The sequence below is a fragment of the Euphorbia lathyris genome, chromosome 10 (genome assembly GCF_963576675.1).
Source record: "Euphorbia lathyris chromosome 10, ddEupLath1.1, whole genome shotgun sequence".
Classification (NCBI taxonomy): domain Eukaryota; kingdom Viridiplantae; phylum Streptophyta; class Magnoliopsida; order Malpighiales; family Euphorbiaceae; genus Euphorbia; species Euphorbia lathyris.
In genome coordinates this window covers 12339313-12355781 of record NC_088919.1, presented here as the reverse complement: position 1 = coordinate 12355781, position 16469 = coordinate 12339313, and positions in this window count along the sequence as shown.

The following is a 16469-nucleotide window of genomic DNA, read 5'->3' as shown; positions in this document are numbered from 1 at the left end:
CTTGGTGCCGCTGCCGTTCCACCTAATGGTGGAACCAGTGGCCCCCGACCCGTGCTCCGCAACCGTTTGTCCCAGCGGCCAAACGGACAGCGCATTCCGTTTAGGCCAAAACGGGCCTGAAATAAAAAAAAATTCAAAAAAAAAAATTAATTCGGACCACCCGTTGGTAGGCCCGAATTATTAAAAAAACGGAAAAAATGAGAAATTGAGTATATTAAATAAACAATGCTTTATTTGCTTACATTTTTAATTTTTTTTTTTTGTTTTACAGGCTGATATTGATGAGGGTCGTTCTGGACACAGGCATACAAGCTCACGTGTTATGACTGCCTCTGCCTGGAGGCTACGGACGGAGCAGAGGATGATGGGAGACGCCCAGAGGGCACAGATTGAACACGACGAGCGTGTTAGACATCAGGAGATGGCGGATGATATGGAGATGGACGGAGATGAGTCTATGCCTCCTCAGAGTGCTTCTTTTGTGCGAGTACCTCCTTAGACAGTGATTAGGGGTCGAGACGAACGTTTTGCTGCTACAACAGGGTCGTCTTCGGGTGAGAATTTTAAATTTAGTTATTATTATGTGATTTATTTGTGATTAGTAGAAAATATACGAGTATTCTGAAATGAGTTTACTGTAGGTAGCAGCAAGCGCTCGAGGAGTGCTGCAAAGGATGATTGGATCGTGAAGACCCCGGTTCCTAGGGGTCCATCTGATGGTCTTGTGATCTCGTGCTTTCTGGGACATATTGCCTATGCTATCTGGAGCGGGCAGGATAGGGGCCTCCTCAGGTGTCAGACACACTCAGTCTATTGTGGGAAGCTGTGTGTATGGTATACTGGTGATTCTAGGGAGATCCAGTCGCGTATAGAGTCATCTGAGTTGTCCCATTTACCAGGTATCATATATGCCCACATCGATGCGCCCCTAATTGTGGCTTTTGTAGAGCGGTGGCAGCCAGACACGTCATCATTCCACATGTCATTTGGTGAGATGAGCATTATGTTGCATGATGTGTGTCAGATTTTGCGCATCCTCGTCGATGGGGCTATGGTGACTACTGAGGCGAGTATTGAGGAGCTTCCATCTTGTGTGATGGAGTTGTTTGGTTTGAATCGGACTGAGTTACTGAACGGTCACTACTTTAACGACGATATACAATCGGCTTCCGTCCTGGAGTATTGTCAAGGAGATCGGATTCCTGATGCACAAGCTACAGCTTGGACGTTTTTTATGCTCGGTTGCATATTGTTTGTGGACAAGAGTGGTGACCGCATTTGACCTTCCTATTTGTTGGAGGTGCAGGACTCGGTAGCTGGAGCCATTGGACTCTTTGGGGCTCAGCTGCACTAGCATATCTATACCGTCATCTAGGTATTGCTAGCAAAGGAGACTGCGGGCAGATCACGGGTTATCTGATGCTGCTTCAGGCATGGATTTATGAGTACTTCCCGTGCTTCAGGCCTCAGCGGGAGGGATTTACAATGGATCCGGATCTTCCGAGGGCTTGCATGTGGCCATCTATAGCGTTGGAGAAGAGTGATGATCGGCTGAGATCATATCACGTCCGGCTTGATAGATTTACTGCGGATGAGGTACAATTTCCATTTAATTAAATAAACCAAATTCATTACTTGTATTACTTATATGTTAATGTTGTTGTATACATCTGTAGGTGATGTGGATGCCGTATGGTCCTTATGCCATTACGGGTACCCCTAGGACGATATACACCGGATGGATACGTTACTGGGATGTGATCGAGTCGTACATACCGGGGAGATGCCTTTGCCAGCTCGATTATGTGCAGACCATACCCAGACCGATCTTGAGGCCGTTGAAGTCCGTACGTCTCTGGTCCAGCTTGAAGTATCGGATAGAAGTGCCCGCCGACATGGCACAAGATATTTGGACCTCGTTTCTTGAGGCGGCTGTGCTTGTATTGTCTCAGTTCACTGCAGCACGGACTCCTTCAGACTGTAAGGAACAGTACATGAATTGGTACATCCTGCATTCACACCCTCAGCTACTGCCGGAGATGCCTGCATCCGAACCGACTATTCATACTCGCTCGAACAGTGAAGTTGTAAGTGATTTAAGTTTTAATCAACTGATTTACAAATATCAAATTATATATAATGAAATGATATTTATTCATTTTGGGGGTTTTCTTTTGCCAATGGGTTAGCCGTTTCGCTAACTGGGGAGAAGGTGCATTGGAGGCGATGAACCTTCTTGATGAGGATATTGCGACTGAGTGGAGACAGTCGTACGACCAGATTTTGGATGCTTGGCATTCGGCCAAGTGATTTGTGACTATGTCTTAGTACTTTTTATTATAGTTGTACGGATTATATCTATAGTATGTACTTGGTATTTTAGTACTTTAATTATATAAGTACGTTGATTATTAATATTTTTTATAAAACTGTAACTCGACTGAACAAAAATGTAACTAAAAACATCCAGAACATTACAGAAATCCTCCAGAATCCATTTGTAACATATATACAACTAACTAAAATATAACTGAACACATCCAGAACTATTCAGAAACCAACTGTAACTGAAAACATCCAGAACATTATAGAATTCCTCTAGAATCAACCTATAACATATATACAACTAACTGAAACATAACTGAACACATCCAGAACTATTCAGAAACCATTCAGAATCAACCTGTAACTCGACTGACCAAAATTGTATCAAAACTGTAACTGAAAACATCTGGAACATTACAGAATTCCTCTAGAATCAACCTGTAACATATATACAACCAACTGAACACATCCAGAACTATTCAGAAACCATTCAGAATCAACTATCACAATAACAAAGTCTGAAAAATACACAATAACAGCTAATTGCCCCTAATGTTAACCAATCTTGTCCATTATACTCTCCTATCAGCATAGAAGCGATCCCACCCTTCAACGCTTCGATCATGGTGTTGAAACCACCATGTCAGTATAGGGGGGACCAGAAAATTAGGAGATAAATTTAAACGGATATAGTGGTGGCAGTGATTACCCAAATGAGCTGTGCATATCTCTCGTTCTGGTCTTGTAGCAGTGGATGCGGCATAAAACGGTGATGTTTGTCCACCCATGAAACCAAACAACATGACATCGGCATTATAGAATGTAGCAATCGGAAACAAGTCATCATAAACGAGCATTCAATGCTCCTGCAAACAACCTCCACCGTCCCAACTTATCCTATTAATTGTTGCATCAACATCGTCAACTAACACATTTTCATACCGAAAACGGTTAGCAATTACTTCATTTCTAAGGTTATGCCTAACTGCTTGCCACGAATCTTCGGTGCCAAAAATATAGGTAGAAACAATACGGAAGCCACAATTTCCATTACCGATTACGTCGTAATATGTTTCGACGTAGGGCTTAATGGTCCCGATTACTTTGTTAGAATGTACAAAATCATTAACTTCAAACGTATTTCCATCTGCATTGAGTGAAATAAGATATTGTAACCCGCACAGAACTTATGTTAAGTGTAAATGAATTAGATATTGCAAATTTGAATTACAAAAACAAGTTGTGTTGATCAAATAAAAATTACCTGATGATGCAAAATTATGGACAGATGATGAAGAGCTTCTCCTACCACTTCTACCACGACTCATAGATGAACTACTAGAACGAGCACGTCCACACTGAGTGTCATTGTACTCTCAGGCACTCGGGGTACGTTTTATGGATTTACTCGCCTTAGGTCGTCCTCGAACGTGAATTTTTACATCAGGTTCGGTGTAATGTGCTTCATCAGGGTGTAGTTGATCATGTATAAATATTGAAATGTTCTGCAGCAAGGCTGGGTCACCTTTAGAGACCTGGTCGACTAAGGATTTAAAATATCTCTGATCCTCCGTCTGATCATTGCACCCTTCAGTTTCATGAGTCTGGCCATAATTAATCAAAAGTGTTCTCCACAACACATGAACCCTCTCAATACTGATCATACGGTTAAGATCATAAACTTGTTTGAGCTCGCATGCACATGGTATCTGATGAGAGGTTCTTAATACACAACCACAAAGCACATTCACTTCATGGCTCAAACTTCTCATGCGCTCTAACTCAATATTGAGCAGATGCATGCAGTGGTGGGAGACTTTGCATACCAGGTAGTTAAGGGGGAATCCGGAGTACATGACTCTTTTATGAAGCCTAGACTGCTCAAGCATGTACCTGATAAGAAGATAAACATACTCTCAGTTGACTGAGATTACAAATACCTGATAAAAAGATAAACATCTTGTAGTAAAACGTATTGAAAATACCTGATATTAGTTGCGTGGGATTCTATCTGCTTGTGAACCTTCTGCCATACCGTATCCAGGGATCATGTGGCTGTATTGAGACATTGCTTTAGACTCACATGTTCGCTCTCCACACGAAAAGAAGTTGTGTTGCCAAAATGTAGGAAATATTTCGTCCAAGCAATAACAAACTTCTCCTTATGCACTAACCACGTCTCCTCAACGTACGAGATAAGAGTTTGGTACCTATTCATCGAATCCTTCATCTTGCTCAGATTTTGCTTGTACTCCTCAATGGATAGGGATTGAATTATTGTTCTCTATTTTCCATTATTGAATTTAGCGCAAATGATTTTTCTCTCGTAATTCTGTACACCCGATCTTCTACATCCTTATTTATATGCCAGGTGCATAGCAAGTGTGCTGTATGTGGGAAAACCTCCAGATCGGCTTCAACAACCCCAACTCCCTATCACTGACGATAACAGTCGGGTTAAGATCAAACCCAATCAAAACCCTCAGTCGTTGTAGGACCCAACGATAGCTCCCTTCAGTCTCATCTTTAATGATGGCATGCACGATCTTGAAGTTGTTATTGCAAGGCGTCATCCCAACAATTTCAACAAATGGCATTTTGTACTTATTGGTTTTGTACGTTGAATCAATGTCGATGTACCAGTAATAGGTCCTGAATAAATATACTGATTCTGGATGTGCCATAAACACATGCGTAATCACGCCAGAATGAGGATCAGCTTGCGTATAATGAACATACTTGTTCTCGAGAGCAATATGATAGAATTGACTAGCCAGGTCTCTACCTTCGAACCCATCCTTTCTCATCTTATCCCTATAATTATAGACGTGTTTAATTGTTGGGTTGTCTTTGGGATGCTTTTCTTTAACAGCTGCTAAAATAGCATAGGGCTTTGCTTGAGCCGACCTCATATCACGCACAATTAATTTAGATGTGATACTGAGTCCGTTCATTTACCGACTTCCCTCTAGATACACACGTAACGTATGATTGTGCTGACCAGTTAATCCGGCCTTAGCCTTTATCCCCCAACCAGAAAGGTCTGGCCGTTGATAGGCTTTAATCTCAAATTTACACCTGCACGCTTTAGTTTTACTTTTTCTTATTAACCCTACATCATCTGTTCTCCCTCTGTAGCGTTCACAGCAACAGCATCTTCACACGAAGGGAAAATAGTGTCCGTTATAAAACGGGAACTGTAATCAATGTCGTCGGGTTTCCAATCTTCTAACGGTTCCTGATTATATAAAAAATGCATAATATGTATTAACAATACGTGCAAAAATTTAAAAAGTAAAATTCGGGTGCATAATAGGTATTAACAATACATGTAAAAATTTAAAAATAAAAATTCGGGGCTTATTCGGGCAACCTACCCGTTAAAAATTAAAATCTCGAGCTTGTTTGGGCCTTTTATAGGCTAAACGGACAGGCTGCCCGTTAAAAATTAAAAAACGGACCATTATTAGCCTAAACGGGCAGCCTGCCCGTTCCACCGTCGGTAGGAACGGGCAGGTCACTCTGCTCGGCCTACGGCGGAACGAGTGCAGCGCGCGGCCCGTTCCGTAGGTGGAACGGGCGGCGCGCGCTACTCGTTCCGTAAATGGAACGAGCGGTGCATGCCGCTTGTTCCGCAGGCCGAACGGGTAGTTCATTCGTTCGGCCTGCGGATCGAACAACATGAGCCGCCCGTTCAGGCCAAATCCTTAAAAAAAAAAATCAAAATTCAAAAACGAAAATTTAATTTAAATTTAGATCGTAATAATACCTCGTGTTCCAAATCATGGTCTTCGGGAATGCTCGGGTCCATTTTCGTCAAAGTCGGGTTTTTAGGCTTGGGAGAGAAAGAGAGAAAAAGAAATTTGAGTTTTAGTAAAAAAAAATGAGGAAGGCATAAATGCCAAAAGGGTGCGGTGGAAAGTATAATAGTTGCGGTATTTAGCAATACTCTAAATATTTTGATTTATCAAAATAAGTGATTTTTAATTTAATTAACTAATTTAACTGGTGGAGAAACAACCGTTATCAAACACGCTTAAATTAAATAAATATTTAATATTTTAATTTAAATGATTAAGTTGGTTATCAAATAGGGTCTTAATCTTTGTTTTAACAATATACTATTTAGTCTTTAATTTTCATTTCCGGAATCGAAAACCTCGCCCTCCACCGCCGGTTGGCGTTGCCCAGTGAGTGTTGATGCCAGATTTTCATTTTGTTCAATAGTTTAGTCCTTTATAAAGGATCAAACTATTGAATAAAATAAAATTAATGAGGTTGCCAAGAGTCGAACCCTCGACCGTTTGGTCCTAGTGGCTCTGATACCATGTCAAGGAACCGCTTGACCTAAAAGCTCAAGCTGATAGTTAAGGCCCAATCATATATCTTATATTAATCTCCGACAGGGAGTAATCTATATATAATATAAAATAGTAACGATGGAGCTGAGGTGTCACTTCCTCCTTTTTTACTGATAAAAATATAATATAAAATATAATATATTAACTTTAGTTATATTATTATATTTATTTATAAAAAGATTATTTTAACCGTACTATATCTAAGAGTTCTACAGAATTTAAATTAATCCCTAAAATCTCTCTAATTCTCTCCATATCTATATCTAAAAATTCTACATAATTTAAATTAATCCATAAAATCTCTCTAATTCTCTGCATATCTATATATAATATAAAACAGTAACGATGGAGTTGAGGTGTCACTTCCTCCTTTTTGACTGATAAAAAATATAATATAAAATATACTATATTAACTTTATTTATATTATTATATTTATTTATAAAAAGATTATTTTATTTGTATTATATCTAAAACTTATACAAAATTTAAATCAATCCCTAAAATCTCTCTAATTCTCTGCATATCTATATCTAAAAGTTCTAAATAATTTAAATTAATCCCTAAAATCTCTCTAATTCTCTACATATCTATCTATATATAATATAAAACAGTAACGATGGAGCTGAGGTGTCACTTCCTCCTTTTTTATTGATAAAAAATATAATATAAAATATAATCTATTAACTTTAGTTATATTATTATATTTATTTATAAAAAGATTATTTTATCCGTACTATATCTAAGAGTTCTACATAATCTATATATAATATAAAATAGTAACGATGGAGCTGAGGTGTCACTTCCTCCCTTTTTACTGATAAAAATATAATATAAAATATAATATATTAACTTTAGTTATATTATTATATTTATTTATAAAAAGATTATTTTAGCCGTACTATATCTAAGAGTTCTACAGAATTTAAATTAATCCCTAAAATCTCTCTAATTCTCTCCATATCTATATCTAAAAGTTCTACATAATTTAAATTAATCCCTAAAATCTCTCTAATTCTCTGCATATCTATATATAATCTAAAACAGTAACGATGGAGTTGAGGTGTCACTTCCTCCTTTTTGACTGATAAAAAATATAATATAAAATATACTATATTAACTTTATTTATATTATTATATTTATATTATTATATTTATTTATAAAAAGATTATTTTATTCGTACTATATCTAAGACTTATACAAAATTTAAATCAATCCCTAAAATCTCTCTAATTCTCTGCATATCTATATCTAAAAGTTCTAAATAATTTAAATTAATCCCTAAAATCTCTCTAATTCTCTACATATCTATCTATATATTATAATATAAAACAGTAACGATGGAACTGAGGTGTCACTTCCTCCTTTTTTACTGATAAAAAATATAATCTATTAACTTTAGTTATATTACTATATTTATTTATAAAAAGATTATTTTATCCGTACTATATCTAAGAGTTCTACATAATTTAAATTAATCCCTAAAATCAGGCCCGTTCCTGAGCATGGGCAGGAGGGGCGCCTGCCCAGGGCCCAAGGATAAGAAGGGCCCCAATTATAGTAATGTATTAGTACCTATTAGATTATAGAGGAAATTACATAAAAAAAATAAAGTTTTAAATTTTATTTTACATTTAAGCAATTTCTATTTTGTGTTTTTATCATTTCATACTTTTATTTCTAATTTTGTCAAATTCAGTTATTTTTTTATTATTCAAAAATTATAATTTTGAAAAAAAAAACGGAAAAGTGAAATACAAAGGTGGTGAAAAACTGAAAAATATGACAAAATAAGAAATTTCTTTATTAAGTTATGAGGAAATTGTAAATATACACTTGATTATGATTTTTCTGTAATTCACCCTAACTTATACTTGATTAAATTTAGAAAAAAAGTTATAGTTGATTAAAAACGTTGACATTAGATTCTTTCCAAATAAAAAACGTTGGCATCAATTATTAAATAGTCTTTCTAAATTCCCTAATTTATCTCGGATTCTTTTCAAATTTTCTAATAAAAACTTTGGGCATCGATTCCCTAATTTATCTCAAAGTATTTCTATAATTATCTTTCCCACATATCAATCCCAACAAAAATTTATAATTTATCTCTCCCTTTTTTAATCACACTTCAATCCCAAAGAATATTAAACAGTAATATTATGTTACATCCTCCGCCCATCTTCTCAATTCATCAGCTATATAATCAATTTTGTTTTCTAATCACCTCAATGTGAAACTTCCAATTACTAATAGCCTTTTTTGTTGTCTTTGAGAAACCCTATCAGATTCTGATTTACTCGGTCTTCAAAAGCAATTTGGAAAAAGCGTATCAAAATCTTCCAATTTCAAGAACTTATGCGCTAAACCTCGTTAAATGATGAGATTTTCAAATTTGGTTTTTCATTTTTCTGTTATCATGCGTTGTATCGTAAAGAGCATAAAATCTATTAGAACTATTTCATAATTTATTGAATTTAAGAAATTTACTTCTAGAAATGCTCATAGACATCATTTTCATTTTGTATAACAAATTAGGTACTTAAAGCAATATAAAATGTTTTTATTAGATATTAGTGTCATTTTTAAGTAATCTTCTTTTATATAATTTACTTTTCTACTTTTTTTTTATTTTCACTTATTTATTAGGGCCCCATTTGGTAATTCGCCCCCGGGTCTCTAAAATCTCAGGATCGGCCCTACCTAAAATCTCTCTAATTCTCTGCATATCTATATCTAAAAGTTCTACATAATTTAAATTAATCTCTAAAATCTCTCTAATTCTCTGCATATCTATATCTAAAAGTTCTATAGAATGTAAACTAATCCCTAAAATCTTTCTAATTCTCTGCATATCTATATCTAAAAGTTCTACATAATTTAAATTAATCATTAAAATCTATCTAATTCTTTACATATCTATCTATATATAATATAAAACAGTAACGATGGAGCTGAGGTGTCAGTTCCTCCTTTTTTACTGATAAAAAATATAATATAAAATATACTATAGTAACTTTAGTTATATTATTATATTTATTTATAAAAAGATTATTTTATCCGTACTATATCTAAGAGTTCTACAAAATTTAACTTAATCCCCAAAATCTCTCTAATTCTCTGCATATCTATATCTAAAAGTTCTACATAATTTAAATTAATTCATAAAATCTCTCTAATTCTCTGCATATCTATATATAATATAAAACAGTAACGATGGAGCTGAGGTGTCACTTCCTCATTTTTTACTGATAAAAAATATAATATATTAACTTTAGTTATATTATTATATTTATTTATAAAAAGATTATTTTATTCGTACTATATCTAAGAGTTCTACAGAATTTAAATTAATCCCTAAAATCTCTCTAATTCTCTGCATATCTATATCTAAAAGTTCTACATAATTTAAATTAATCCTTAAAATCTCTCTAATTCTTTATATAATATAAAATAGTAACGATGGAGCTGAGGTGTCACTTTCTCATTTTTTACTGATAAAAAACATAATATAATATATAATATATTAATTTTAATTATATTATTATATTTATCTATAAAAACGTTATTTAAGGTAAATGTGAAAATAAAATAATAATATTTAATTTATATAGCACATTTATATCATTAATTGTAATTATTAGATTATATGTTTGTTAATATTTATATGTTAAGAAGAATCCGTGCATCGCACGGGTCAAAAACTAGTAAATTATTTAACCACGTACATAATACACGTGTATATAATCAAATGAGTTACAGAAATTTGAGTATAATATTGTATTATATAATATGTTTCATCCAAATAAGAACTAGAACAACAAATATCCACGGAAAGCGATACCCTTATTCTTTTATATTTTGAATTAATCGTTTCGTTCCATTACCATAATGAGTATACAGTCCTAATCTCATTCTCATTTCATATGATTTACGGATACCCTTATCCATTTAAGTGTATAAATTAAATAATAAATAAATCATGAATTCTACAAAACAAACACAAACTTAATATTCCATAAATTTAACAAATATATTCACAAATTCAACAACAACAAAAAACACACAACTTAAAGTTCAAAATAACAATATTGAAATTCTTCAAAATTTCTCTACATTTTTTAATATATATTCATTAACATAAAAAAAAAAATAGGAAAAAGTACAAAAATAAACCTTATGGTTTGGGTCATTTTCAAACGTAAACTGTGGTTTAAAAATTGATAAAAAAAAATTTGAGATTGATTCCATTAGCAAAGACAGTTCAAACTGACTAACGATGTTAAAAAAAAAAGTCAACATAACAATCAAAATCAAATATCACGACACTTTATGAAGGGTTCCCCCATGGACCTAGTTGATTTTAAAATATTGGATTCTTTACCCTAAAATTTTAATAAGTCTAGTCTCTAGATTCATACCGGAATGGGAATGGAGGCTTCTTGAGTCCACGTGCCTTTAACACTTCCTCTTCCTTTCTTTTAACCGGGCTAATTTGCTATTCTCATTCATATGGGCTTTGTCTAGGCCCACAGAAGCCCATTTTAGAGAGTCCAGCATGACTGTTTTATTTTTGGATGAAATATATGAATGTTATAATTAAGTACAAAATTATAAGTAAGTCATATCATTAAATTTAATTCTTAATATGTCATTATTTTCTATATATTATAATTTTACATTCATAGCTTAAAAAATTTAGACTTCAATTCATAAATCATAAATCTTAAAAAATATATTCTAGACTTCTAATTTATAAATTCTAATCCTTAAAATATATTAAAAGTACTGATTTTATTAGTTTGACATAATCCAAAATTATGACTCGAGATAATTGTAAATAGTTGTTAATGAATTTCTATATAATTTTCCTTTATTTTTTAAAACACATTTAGCAGTTGTACTCCTCCTTCAAAATTGATTTTTGCCGATCCCTTGATTGGTGAGATTTGAATTTGTAGGGGTAAACTACACCCATGGCCATTAAACTTTACATATTTTACGTTTCTTAATACCGGTGGCCATTTAATTTTAACAAACTCTTCAAAATAACTGTTAACAACCTCAAAATGAAAATATTCAAAAATTAAAGTTGTTCAACGATATTTACCATGAAACCATATTTTTTATTTTCCAAAATCACCCTTTTTGAAGCTTTCTCTCTCTAAAAATTCACTATATCTTCTAACCAAACAACACCTAAATGACTTTAAAAAGAAAATTTTAAAGAATTAAAGTTTCTTAGAATATTATTAACTCTTCGATTTTTTATTCATTTTGAGACCGTTAACGGTCATTTTGAGGTGTTGAGTGGTCACTAGTGTTAGAAAGTGTAAAGTCAATGGCCTTGTTAAGAATTGAAGTTTAATGGTCACAATGTTGAAATGAATAAAGTTCAGTGGCTATGAGTGTAATTTACCCAATTTGTAAAGGATCAATCCCTTGATCAATGATTTAAGGGTAAATAATTTATTAGTCCCCGTCTTTTTATCTAACATACTGTTTAGTCCTCCTATTTTGAAAAACACGTGATAAGGTTCTTATCTTTTATCAATATTAACCATTCGGTCACCTGTCTTGTTTTTTTAGATTTTTAACTGAATATATCTTAACTTTCAGGACAGCTATAATAGATACAAAATAATCATGTTACTCTGTTATTTTCTGTCTGTCTATTTATGCCAAATATAACGGTTAAACACCTAAAAAAATTAGACAGAGGGACCAATGAGTTAATATTGATAAAAGATAGGGATCTTATAATGTGTTTTTTAGATAAAGGACTAAACAGTATATTAGGTAAAAAAAGGGACTAATAAATTATTTACCCATGATTTAATAAAGAGAAAAGGTGGGGAAAAATTAAAAAAATAAAATTAGAAGATGGGATGGGATGTATAAACTAAGTTTATTTTAGATGCTACATTACCAACAGGTTCAAACCCCCTAAGCAGCATCAGCGTTTTGAGAGCTCGCTGGATGACCTAGCCGCACGTTCTCGGTAATCAGCCGCTGCCGCCGGCGGTGTGCCGCCATGACACCCTCTTTTGACGATTTTTCTATTGCTCACTTGTTCTCACGGGCCGCGTTTGAGAAAGCCGCAGAAGCCGCACAATTCACCGTAGAGGATCAGAACCTCCTGTCCTCTAAATCTAACCCAGGTACGTCTAGAACTTTTGCCTCTGTGGTTAATGAGTTACGGGCTTCACCTATGATTCCAGAATCAGATCAAACTCTGATCTCCGAAGAGGGGGGTTTTAAAGCTGTCAAAGTTCAACAAACAGTTTATAATGAAAGACTTCTACTATGTAAGCACTCTGTCATTGGCCATGTGACCCTGTCAAAGGGCGAAGCTGCTTGGAAACACCAGGAACTGAAACGTAAGCTGAATCTTATCTGGGGAATAACAGTTGATTGGCGTCTAATCTCTCTCGAGAAGGGATTTTACCACATAATTATGCCCTCTTCGGAGGATTTACAGACGGTTTGGGGGCAAAGGACAATCTCTCTCAGGCCTGGTATCATGAGATTCACGCCTTGGTCGCCTGGATTTAACCCGAATTCGCATAGGTCGACATCTGCTTAGGTCTGGGTCCGTTTCTACAATCTTCCCTGGGAGTTTTGGGACAAACGGATTATGGCCAGCATTTCCCGTGCTGTAGGAGTCCCTCTGCGGTTCGACAAAAACACTGTGGAAGACGAATTTGGGCATTTTGCAAGGGTACTGATAGATGTTGATCTTTCTAAGACCTTACAGCACAAGGTTCGGGTTGACACAGACACTCAGATGCACTGGCTTCTCTTGGAGTATGAAAGACTGCTGGATCTTTGTTCTATCTGCAATTCGGTGGGTCACTCCACAGCCAACTGCAGAAGAAATCCCAAACGGGATATCGTAAAACCAAGTCACCAGCAAACAGGGAAATCCCCGAGGTGGGCTGACTATAATGCGTCGGGGGGCGATTCTGAGACAGACTCCGATGCTCCTCAACCTTTGGCGCATCAATTATTCAAGGGCGTTGAGTCGAAAAGGTCAGAAGAAGAAGTGATAGCGCGGCGCCTAGTGGTAGAGTTTCTACGAGAAATGTATATATTATGAGTGCGGACTCTAAATCTATGGATGTGATCTTTATAAATTACTCTTAACTCTACTAGACACTACGACTACTTAGGGGCAAGTGTACCCCGTCGTATCAAGTAATAATCCGGTTAAGACCGGGTATCGAATCCACGGGATTTATAACTGCAAGTATTAGACGACTCGGTTTCGTATGTTATTTAAGCGACGATTACTTTGGGGTGAAGCAAGATACAACTACACACTATCCTAACTATTGGCGACTCATATTTGTGTAGCTAAAACCCTATGAAGTGGGATGAATATTGATAAGTTATAACCGCGATAAATAATGACTCTAATTGTATACGGATAATAATTTACTCTTGCAAAGACGACTAAGTATAGTAGGACCGACCTGTGAAGCACTTAGACTACGTAATTCCTAGTCAAGGCGTGTCTAATGCGGGGGAATTAGAAACTAGGGCCCGTAAGTTCCATGGCTTGTCAATTCCTACAGTTTCCGGTTTGTCACTTCCGGTAGGGCAACACCTATATAACTCCCTAAAGATAACCCGAATGGCGTCGGAAATCGCGTTCTCCTACACAATAGTCAATTATCAATATCAAAACAAGTAGCAAATACTAACACGTAAAGGGAAATAGAGATTATAAATCATGAAATTATAAATATGAAATGTATATAAATGGGATACAACCAAGCCTAGTACATAGGAAGAGTACAAGCTAATTAGCACGTAAAAGGGGAGAATCCGCCCTTGAAACTAGCTAACCGGACTCAAAGCCGTCTCCTAGGTCGTGGAGGTGGAACTCTCGAGCTTGGTGACGAATGGTGGAGCGGAACTTCGATGGAATGCCGGAACAACCGAACAAGCTCTCGAGGTGGAGAGTTTAGCTACAAAAATTGAATCTATACTACAACAAGTAACAAAACAAGTATAGTTTGCTCTCTAGTGTGTAAATTATTTCTTGGTATCAAATGAAGTTCAAGAGCTTCCTATTTATAGACATCAAGCAAGGGCAAGTTTGTAATTTCACAAAGCACAAGTATGGAGCAACATTATTTGGTGCAGAAATCCCATGATACGCCCCGCGTAAATTGGTCTATGCCCCGCGCAAATGCCCATTCCGTCAGAAATCTCCTGCATGTGGACCAATTCGTTGTCTTGTTGTCTAAAGCACGCCCTGCGTAAAGGATTGTACGCCCCGCGTGTTTGAGTCTCTGAAGTTTTATTGCTTGAATTGGTGCTTTTACGCCGTGCGTAGCTGAAGTACGCCCCGCGTAAAAGAGTCTCTGATCTTTTTACGTTGAAGAACTGCCTTTTACGCCCCGCGTATATGGTGATACGCCCCACGTATGGAGAGTTGACTCTGGGAGACAATGCAGTCTGACTTTCAGGATTAGGCCAATTATTGCCGACATGTGTCATACGCCCCGCGTACGCTGAGTCAGTTCCACATGGCTTCTGCGGATAAGGCAATCATTACCGACACCATGTTTCACGCCCCGCGTAGAGGATTATACGCCCCGCGTATGGAGTGGATTTTTGCTCCTTTCTCGTACCTAAAATACAAATCTTGAGAGCCGAGTTAGCTTGACGTTTTTATTTCCTAAACTAATAAAAACCGAGGAAAATAAACTGAAAGTACGAGGTTTATTTTTATTTCTTTATTTTATCAAAAACACTTTATTTTTATAATTAAACTTATTTATTTTATCCAAAATCAACCCGTAAATCACGCTAAAAGATAGGGGTAAAATACCCCTATCAAGAAGTTCTCAAGGACACATGGAACTTCATGAAATTTGTTAATCCGGTTCCATTCTTGCCCGGAGAGGCCTCTTGTTCAAGACCAGTTATTCCAGCTGAATCTAATTTACAAATTGCCATAGTCCCAGATGACAAGGAACGCTCTTGGATCACAGTTAGAAAGAAGAAGAAGAGCAAGAGCAGAGCTGCTCTTCAACCTTCAAAGACCCGTGTGTAGCGGCATAGCCGCCTGCCTTTGAAATACCAATGATTGTGCTCTTCTGGAATTGCAGGGGTCTCGGGAACCCTCGCGCACAAAGAGCATTGAAGTTATTATGCCAGACACACAGTCCTGACTTATTGGGCATTACTGAACCCATGGGTCCTTTCTCTGCTATACCTGAGCGCTTCTGGTCCTCGTTAGGCCTCCAGTTTACTGCTTAGAATGAATCTGATAACTTGTGGATCTTTTCCCGTTCTAATGCTCTGCAGGTGTTATTTCTCTTCACTCTCACGCGCAGCACGTGACTTTACAGGTGGATTCTAACTCCTCAGTGCATTTGGTTACTTTTTTCTATGGTAAAAACTCTGCACTTCAGAGAAGGGATTTATGGTCTGATCTCAGTCAGATTCGGACTACAAACAGTTCACCATGGCTTTGCTTGGGTGATTTTAACGCCATCATAGGGGCACACGAGAAGTCTAGGGCCTCTCCTGCAGTGGGATCCTGCCACGACTTTCGAACCTTCATTAGCTCTTACGATCTGCTGGATATTCAAACTGCAGGGTTCCAGTACACGTGGACAAATTGCCGTCGGGGCAATGCTCATGTTGACTGCCGTTTAGATCGGGCCCTAGTAAGTGAGGACTTCTTAGACGTATGGGATTCAGTTACCTGCTCGGCTCTCACCCGTTACCATTCTGATCACCGGTCGTTGCTACTCTGCTGTAAATC